The sequence below is a fragment of the Sinocyclocheilus anshuiensis genome, unplaced genomic scaffold, assembly GCF_001515605.1.
Source record: "Sinocyclocheilus anshuiensis isolate Anshui unplaced genomic scaffold, SAMN03320099.WGS_v1.1 scaffold816, whole genome shotgun sequence".
Classification (NCBI taxonomy): Eukaryota; Metazoa; Chordata; class Actinopteri; order Cypriniformes; family Cyprinidae; genus Sinocyclocheilus; species Sinocyclocheilus anshuiensis.
In genome coordinates this window covers 1,443,474-1,454,190 of record NW_015554154.1, presented here as the reverse complement: position 1 = coordinate 1,454,190, position 10,717 = coordinate 1,443,474, and positions in this window count along the sequence as shown.

The following is a 10,717-nucleotide window of genomic DNA, read 5'->3' as shown; positions in this document are numbered from 1 at the left end:
ATATAAAACCATAACAAATTAGGGTCAGCATTCAGGCAACGTTTAATCCAACCAATTTTAAAAACTTGATTGAGAGTACTAAAGTCCAAAGCATTCACACCTCCCTCCAAAGTATTTCTAATCAGCGTCTTCCTTTTAACATATTCAGTTTTATTTTTCCACAAAAATTTAAATAACATGGAGTCGATAGATGAGCATGTTTTTCGGTCAACATATAAAGACAAAGCTGGGTAAAAAATCCTAGAAATACCTTCTGCTTTAGATATCAAAACATGACCATAAATGGTTATGTTTCTTTGTAACTAACAATTGAAAATATTCTTTGATTTTTGTATCCGTTGCAAAAAGCTATCTACAATTCTATCAGTCGGAGATTTACTAATTAAAATACCTAAATATCTTACAGAGTTTTTGACCTCAATACCTTCTATTTGATCTTTGCCCAGACTGTGTACGGGCATAATTTCACTTTTATTTCGATTGACTGAGACCAGAAGCATTAGAAAATGAATTCAAAGCATCCACAATAACAGGAACCTGCTTCTCATCTTTTAAAAACAGACAGATGTCATCCGCCAGTTGACTAATTAGAAAAGTGTGTTCCGCTACTAGTGTGGAGCACTAATAAGCAACTCATACGAGAAGGGTGTTCCTGCACAACCGGAGGCTGCAGTTTCAGGACCGCAGTTCTAGGACCCTGGTGGTTTAGTTTGTAGTAATGTTTGTACATGTTGTTAAAGATATTAAATCTCAGGAACATTTTTTTTTTAATTTAAATTGTGATTTTTGATTTATAAATGCATCAGATGTTAATCACAAAGTGTGTAATACCTGCTTTGAGTTAACAATTTTAAATTGTTTTCACACTAATACAGTAAGCTACAGGTAAATCTGACACATCTCACATCAACATGCTTTTATCATCTTTTTAAGTTGAATTAATGTGCTGGCTAGATTTACTTATTGTAGTCATTATGTCAACAAGGTTTAGCTTAATTAAATCATGGTCACGAATTAAGAACATAGTAATAATCAATAAAATTAGCAATCGGGAATTCATTATTAATTCTTAGCAGTTCTCACGTTGGCTACGTAAACTTTGCATCGTTTTAAGGTTATAAAATAAAACTTAATTGAAAATCGGTAAAGTTACTCACTCTGATTGCTGTCCATGTCGTCCATCTTTAGTGATCCAATTCGGTAGGTGGCGCTGTTACAAAAGAATAGGGTCCTAGAACTGCGGTCCTGAAACTGCAGCCTCCGGTTGTGCAGGAACATACTATTGGGACTCATACGGCTTCTTCTTCTTCTTTGACGTTTATATGGCGGTTGGCAAACCAGCTTTAGGTGCATATACCGCCACCCATATTTATTATGTCTATGCCGCCACCTACTAGGATGGAGTGTGGAGCATTCTTCTGTCTTTTTATGGCGGTTGGTAAGCAAACAAAAAGGTGCGTTCCCGCCACCTACTGAGCTGGAGTGTGATTCATTGTTGGAACAAGAAGAAAGACTAAGCTGAGAGAAAAAGAAAAAAAACAAACGAATAATAAATTGGCTTCTAAATCCTCTTAAACAGATGCACCTTTCTTAAATATTTCATTAATGCTTTATATACTCTATAACTTTCCAATCCATTATTCAGCAGTTTTTTAAGTGTAATATTTCCTATACCCTTTTCTTTTAACTCTTCCACCAGAATTATCCTTTCATTTTAATAAGCAGTGCAGTATATTAATACATGTTCTTCAGTTTCTGCTAATCCACATAGACTGCAATTCCCAGACTCATGTTTGTTCATTCTATACAGGGAATAATTAAGATCTACTAATGGTAAAGAGAAGAGCCACGGTGACATGGGTGACACTACTACTGTCTGGCTCAACTCTACATTTAGGATCCCTCTCGATAGAGCTTCCTCTTCTGCAATCCATCCAAAACTATTAAGCCTGGCAGATTCATGTTCCCAACATTTTAACAACACTTTTTTAATTGGATGAGTATCATTATGTCCCTTTACTGATATCCAGTAATTCAACATTAGCTTTATTCTTCTGATATCAAGAGGCATTTCATTCATTTCTACCTGTAAGGCAGGAATAGGAGAAGACCTGATAGCACCACAACATATTAATAATGCCTGTGACTGAATCATTTCTACTTTATGCAGCAATGTTTTGGACGCAGACCCATGTACTATACATCCATAATCTATGGTTGACCTAATTAGTGCACAATAAATTCTCTTCAGTGAATGACGTCTGGCCCCCCAATCCACCCCATGCTAGACATCTTAAAATATTAAAAACTTTTTTGCATTTATCAACAATTGTTTGTATATGAATTCCAAATGTCACTTTAGTATCCAGCCAAACTCCCAGATACCTTAACACATTCACCTGTTCTAAAGGTTTGCCATATAGCTGTCATTTTATACTGTTACATTCTCTCTTTTTTGAGAAACAGATAACCTGTGTTTTTGACACTGATAATCGGAATCCCCACTTATCTGTCCATTTCTCCACTTCATTAATTGCACTCTGCATACTTTTAACCACATACAAAACATTTCTGCCTCTCTTCCACAATGCCCCATCATCTGCAAAGAGAGACTTTTCGACTCCTGCACTGTCCTAAAAATGTCATTAATCATTACATTAAATAAGATGGGGCTACACACACTTCCCAGAGGAGTACCGTTTTCAGGATAATATGTTTTGGAGAATGATGAACCCACCCTGACTTGAATAGATCTATCAAAAAGGAAACTATGAATCCAGTTAAACATTCTTCCACCAATACCCATCTTATCCAATTTAATTAGAAGTCCCTCTTTCCAAATCATGTCGTAGGCTCTCTCCACGTCGAAAAATACTCCTACTAAAACTTCCTTATTGACCTGCGCCTTCCTTATATCAGACTCTAGACATAGAACCGCATCCATAGTGTTCCGAACTTCCGACCTTTCCGAAAACCACTCTGGAAAGGAGAAAAATATCCTTTATTTTCCAGAACATGATTCAATCTAAATATAATCATTCTCTCCATAATTTTACACAGATTAGACGTTAGGGCTATAGGCCTGTAACTAGAAACTAATGAAGGGTCCTTTCCTGGTTTTGCAATTGTGACGTGTGACGTGACATGTGGCCATTTCACCCATTTAACTCCACCCACAATCCCTGCCGGTACGAGACTCGAACCCGCAACCTTTGATTTCCCACATTATTGGAATAATAATCCCATGTTTACAAATTGTCTGTAAGATCCCTTTATCCCAGATTCTATTAAAAAGCCTTAACAAAATATACAATGATGTATCTGATAGATGCTTAACCATTTCATAGCACACATCATCCTTCCCTGGGGAGGTTTGCTTAGCCCCTAAAATGGCCCTTTTTAGTTCATATAAGGAAAAATCATTATCTAACGTACTTCCTGATAATCCTCTATGAACTAATAATTCTGGATTATCTCTTAAACAATTATCTCTATGCCTTCTCATACTGTCTGGGATATTATCATTACTATGTACTTTTACAAAGGCTTTGGCTAAAACTTCAGCTTTTTCGATATCCAAAACAGCTGGTTTATTTCCATTTATTATAACCGGAATACTGTTATTTCTTTGTATTCCATTCATCTTCTTGCTCATTCCCCACACAGAACTTATTTCAGTTTCTTCCCCTATACTTTCACAATATTGTCTCCAATAATTTCTTATAAGTTAAGTTAAAAACATAGTTTTTCCTAACCTTTTTCAGAGCTTTATTCCGATGCTTTATTGCTTCACTACACTCATCATTCCACCACGGACCTGGCTTCTTCCTTCTACTTGTTTTGCTTTTACCAATTACTTCTTCTGCTGCCTTACATAGACTCTCACTTATTCTATTGTTTAATTCTTCAACCTCCTTTACTGATTCTTCTAGTTCCATCATCAATGTCTCACTTACCTCCTTAAATTTAGTCAGCTGACTTAAATTTCCATCTAGGCAATCTTTCCACTACATTCACTTCCATATCTATTCCTATTTTACAAGTAATCGGATAATGATCAATACCTATTAAATTTTGGTTCAATACATTCCACATACATCTCCTTGCCAAATTTCCCGAAACAATGGTTAAGTCTAATGCAGATGACTTTCCTTTTGCTAAATCAATTCTTGTTGCTCTTCCATCATTAATGTGTGGAGCATTGATGTTAAAGGAAAAACTAAAAAGCTAAAGAAAGAAGAAAAAACAAACAAACAAACAAAAAAATGTATAATTATTTAAATCCTGTTCATTAATTCTGTCTTTGATAGATACTTAAATAGTATGTGAAACATGTCTATAAAAATATCCTTTATTTTCCAGAACATGATTCAATCTAAATATAATCATTCTCTCCATAATTTTACACAGATTAGACGTTAGGGCTATAGGCCTGTAACTAGAAACTAATGAAGGGTCCTTTCCTGGTTTTGCAATTGTGACGTGTGACGTGACATGTGGCCATTTCACCCATTTAACTCATCCAAAGTGCGCACACACACAGCAGTGAACACACACACACCGTGAACACACACCCGGAGCAGTGGGCAGCCATTTTTTTATTTATTTTTTTGCTGCGGCGCCCGGGGAGCAGTTGGGGGTTCAGTGCCTTGCTCAAGGGCACCTCAGTTGTGGTATTGAAGGTGGGAGAGAGCGCTGTACATTCACTCCCCCCACCCACAATCCCTGCCGGTACGAGACTCGAACCCGCAACCTTTGATTTCCCACATTATTGGAATAATAATCCCATGTTTACAAATTGTCTGTAAGATCCCTTTATCCCAGATTCTATTAAAAAGCCTTAACAAAATATACAATGATGTATCTGATAGATGCTTAACCATTTCATAGCACACATCATCCTTCCCTGGGGAGGTTTGCTTAGCCCCTAAAATGGCCCTTTTTAGTTCATATAAGGAAAAATCATTATCTAACGTACTTCCTGATAATCCTCTATGAACTAATAATTCTGGATTATCTCTTAAACAATTATCTCTATGCCTTCTCATACTGTCTGGGATATTATCATTACTATGTACTTTTACAAAGGCTTTGGCTAAAACTTCAGCTTTTTCGATATCCAAAACAGCTGGTTTATTTCCATTTATTATAACCGGAATACTGTTATTTCTTTGTATTCCATTCATCTTCTTGCTCATTCCCCACACAGAACTTATTTCAGTTTCTTCCCCTATACTTTCACAATATTGTCTCCAATAATTTCTTATAAGTTAAGTTAAAAACATAGTTTTTCCTAACCTTTTTCAGAGCTTTATTCCGATGCTTTATTGCTTCACTACACTCATCATTCCACCACGGACCTGGCTTCTTCCTTCTACTTGTTTTGCTTTTACCAATTACTTCTTCTGCTGCCTTACATAGACTCTCACTTATTCTATTGTTTAATTCTTCAACCTCCTTTACTGATTCTTCTAGTTCCATCATCAATGTCTCACTTACCTCCTTAAATTTAGTCAGCTGACTTAAATTTCCATCTAGGCAATCTTTCCACTACATTCACTTCCATATCTATTCCTATTTTACAAGTAATCGGATAATGATCAATACCTATTAAATTTTGGTTCAATACATTCCACATACATCTCCTTGCCAAATTTCCCGAAACAATGGTTAAGTCTAATGCAGATGACTTTCCTTTTGCTAAATCAATTCTTGTTGCTCTTCCATCATTAATGTGTGGAGCATTGATGTTAAAGGAAAAACTAAAAAGCTAAAGAAAAAACAAAAAACAAACAAACAAACAAAAAAATGTATAATTATTTAAATCCTGTTCATTAATTCTGTAGATACTTATTCCAACTATTTTTTGAATATTATATAATTGTCGTCCTTTATTATCACCATCCCATTTACTTTGCCACATATCTTTTAATGTTTTTTTAATTAGCCCTTTTATTTCTAATTTACTCATCGGAACATTAAATTCTATGTCTGGATGTTTTAATGTTTTTTAGTTTTTTTTTCCCCTTCTATTCCTATGTGCAGGTATCCATACAAAAGAGATAACTGTTTGCATTCTGAAAAAACTTTGTAAAATGTCTGATAAAATGTCTTGTCTAGTTGAAGATTTACTCATTAAACTTGATAATGCTGAAAAAGAGTCTGAACATATGACCACTTCAGGTAGGCCTATATTGATCTCTTCAACCCACTGAAGAGCCAATAATATTGCAATCATTTCTGTTGTATAAACTGATAGATGATTAGATGTTCTTTTTGCTATTTTATACCTGAACCTTGGAACATATATTGCTGCTGCTGTGCGTCCTGTTTCAGGATCTTTAGATCCATCTGTATATATATGAGTTACTGATATATATTTCTGATCTAAATATTTCTGTACTATTGAATCTTTAGATTCTTGTCTGTTTTTATCATTTATACTCACTAAAACCTCAAAGTCACTGAAAGTCAACTGCAGGCATTGGAAATAACCATGGAGGTGTTACTGGCAACACAACAGTATTGCAAACATCCCAATTACTTATTCCAATTTGATGTGCCTCATTATTTGCTTTCCATCCAAAACTATTTATATTTATGTATTCATGTTCCCAACAGTTTTCTAATACTTTTTTAACGGGATGTATTTCTGAATGCCCTTTTACAGTAGCCCAATATACCAGTTTCAGCTTCAACCTGCGAAGCTCCAGTGGCATCTCATTCATTTCAACCTGTAAAGCTGATACAGGAGAAGTTTTAAATGCTCCACAGCATAATCTCAATGTCTGATTTTGTATTTTATTCACCTTATCTAACAGAGATGCTGAAGCTGTTCCATAAATCATACTCCCATAGTCTAATGTAGACCTTATAAGTGCACAGTATATTCTTTTTAGAGACTGTCTATCAGCTCCCCAATCTATTCCCGCCAAACACCTCAGTACATTTATTCCTCTTTTACAGATGAGCTGAAGGCCACTGTCAAAGAAACCTGGGCTTCCATACCACCTCAGCAGTGCCACAAACTGATCACCTCCATGCCACGCCGAATTGAGGCAGTAATTAAAGCAAAAGGAGCCCCTACCAAGTATTGAGTACATGTACAGTAAATGAACATACTTTCCAGAAGGCCAACAATTCACTACAAATGTTTTTTTTATTGGTCTTATGAAGTATTCTAATTTGTTGAGATAGTGAATTGGTGGGTTTTTGTTAAATGTGAGCCAAAATCATCACAATTAAAAGAACCAAAGACTTAAACTACTTCAGTCTGTGTGCATTGAATTTATTTAATACACGAGTTTCACAATTTGAGTTGAATTACAGAAATAAATGAACTTTTCCACGACATTCTAATTTATTGAGATGCACCTGTATATGAGTTACTGATATATACATCTGATCCAAATATTTATGTACTATTGTATCTTTAGATTCTTGTCTGTTTTTATCATTTATACGTACTAGAACCTGAAGATCAACTACAGGCATTGGGAATAACCATGGAGGTGTTACAGGCAACACTACAGTATTGCAAACAGCATATTTACTTATTCCAATTTGATGAGCCTCACTATTTGCTTTCCATCCAAAACTATTTAGATTTACATATTCATGTTCCCAGCAGTTTTCTAATACTTTTTTTACTGGGTGTATTTCTGAATGCCCTTTTATAGTAGCCCAATACACCAGTTTCAGCTTCAACCTGCGAAGCTCCAGTGGCATCTCATTCATTTCAACCTGTAAAGCTGATACAGAAGAAGTCTGAAATGCTCCACAGCATAATCGCAATGTCTGATTTTGTATTTTATTCACCTTATCTAACAGAGATGCTGAAGCTGTTCCATAAATCATACTCCTGTAATCTAATGTAGACCTTATAAGTGCACAGTATGTTATTTTTAGAGACTGTCTATCAGCTCCCCAATCTATTCCTGCCAAACACCTCAGTACATTTATTCCTCTTTTACATTTATCTACTATCTGTTGAATGTGTTTTGCAAATGTTATCTTCGAAGCCATCCAAATACCTAAAAATCTAAATTCAGATACTTGCTCCAGTTTTTGCTCATACAATTTTTGCTCATGCCAACCGGTGTTGTCTTCTTTTTTGAAAAACATATTATTTTAGTTTTTTCCACTGATATTCGAAATCCCCAATTACTTGCCCACATTTCAACTTCTTTAATAGCATTCTGCATGCTTTCTTCTACATACGACAAATTTCTACCTCTTTTCCATAAAGCACCATCATCTGCATATAAGGACTTTCCAATCCCCGGTCCAACTGTATTAAAAAAATAGTTTATCATTATGTTGAACAATATAGGGCTGCAAACACTACCTTGTGGGGCACCATTTTCAATTGCATATATCTTTGAGTATGAAGAACCCACCCTTACTTGAATGGTTCTATCAATTAAAATATCCTTAATCCAGTTATACATTCTACCATTGATATTCATTTTATCCAATTTAATTAAAAGTCCTTCCTTCCACATCATATTGTATGCTTTCTCAATGTCCAAAAACACACCAACTAATACTTCTTTATTAACCTGAGCCTTTCTTATATCCGATTCTAGACTTAAAACTGCATCTGTTGTGTTTCTGCCTTTTCTAAAAGCACTCTGATGAGGACATATAAGATTTTTTGATTCCAGAACATAATTAAATCTCGCCACTACCATTCGTTCCATTAGTTTACAGAGGTTAGAAGTTAATGCAATCGGTCTGTAACTTGTAACTTGCGAATGGTCTTTTCCTGGCTTTACAATTGGAATAATTATGCCATGTTTCCAAGAGGAAGGGAGCGTTCCTAATTTCCACACTCCATTAAAAATATATAATAAAATGTTATTTGACTTATCTGATAGGTATCAAATCATTTCATTACATATTTCGTCTTTACCAGGAGAAGTGTTTCTCACTCCCACAAGTGCCTGATTTAATTCATACATGGTAAGAACTTCATCTACTGAGCTTTCATTTACATCTCTTTGATCTAAAATATTAGGATTTTCTTTCATGTTGTTTTCTCTATATAATCTAATTTCTTCTGATATATTTCTATTACTATGAACCTTAACTAAATTTTCAGCCAATACTTCTACTTTTTCAGAGTTAGATATGACTTGTTTTCCTTCATTAATTAAAACTGGAATTTGTCTATTAGGTTGAATCCCTCCCATCTTTCTTTTCATTCCCCACATTTCACTAACATCTGTCTCTATTCCAATTTCATCACAGAATTTCCTCCAATAATAATTTTTTTGCCATCCGAATTGTTTCCCTGACAATTGCTTGCGTTCTCTTATATTCAATCAAATCATTAAATGAATATGACTTTTTTACTTTCTTAAATATGCTGTTCCTTTTTGTTATATAATTTCACTGCACTCTTCTGTCCACCATGGTACAACCTTCTTTCTCCTTTTCCCTGTGGTTTTCCCAATTACATCAGTTGCTGTTTTGTAAATAACTTCACTTATACATTTATTTAATTAATCAACATCTTCTTCCGATATATCTACTGCTAACATTCTTGTCTCACTTATTTCTTGGGATTTTTCCCAGTCAGCAGATTTAACACTAGAACCGCCACGGGGTAAATTTTACCCGTGGCTGTTTTTCAAATGTACATAACAGATTTAAAATAAAACATTCAAGTCTCCCAGTCATTGACTTTTACTAAAATGATGTAATTTACAATCCAATGTTGTTAACAATTATTTAGATAAAACCTGATCAGAAAACGGGGCATTTATACCTAAGCGCCAGCGGGTAGAAGTTACCCGCTATATAATGCATGTATTTTCGCGCTGTCATTTTCTTGCCGCTTATGTTTTAACGCTCGTTTTAACATTGTACATTTCTAGGCAACGCCTTTCACTCACTGATTTAGCGGTTATGAGTTTCATATATAAAGTCAAAATGACAACAACAAAAAAAGGCGATTTATGGAAGGTAGAAATCTATATGAAACACATATCATGCCATCTAAGCATGTTTTTATGATTTAAATAAATAAATTTTTATACGCATTTCACCCCTAAAATGTCAGGCCCTGTCACAGACAACTTTGTATATGTTACTAGAATGGTTTCCTAATGAATTTCTTTGATACAAATAGCATTTTCTTATTGGTCACATGTCCCTGATTGTATCTAACATGGTTTTGTAATTTAATTATAAGGAATATAAGCAACTTTTCGGTCAACTGTAGTACACAAAATCACAGAATACCCCGCCAGGCACTCATATAGTTGTAAAAAAACTGCCTTTACATAGGAGATTTTTTCAAAAACAGTAGTGGATACTCCAACCTTCATCTACACAGTTACAGAGATTAATTCATCAATATTTCCTCAAATATTACATTTTTATAACATAATTTCCTGTGTGACAGGACTGACCGAGGCGTGACAGGACTGACGGTGCTGTGACAGGACTGACTTTATGGATTTCGTTGATGCAGAAAAAGTTATGTTTTGTGTTCTTTTTTTAAGTTTTGATAAGCATTCCTATATTAAATGATTATTATAATTTTAATGTTAATGTAATATTAGACTGTTAACATGCAATCAAGGAATTTCAGTAACTTTTTTAGACATGTTTTGGATTTAAAAGATTTTCATTATTTTCTGGGATGTTTTACCGTGACAGGGCCTGACCCTTTAGCTCGTCCTCCTCAAAAAAATATACAAAAACAAGC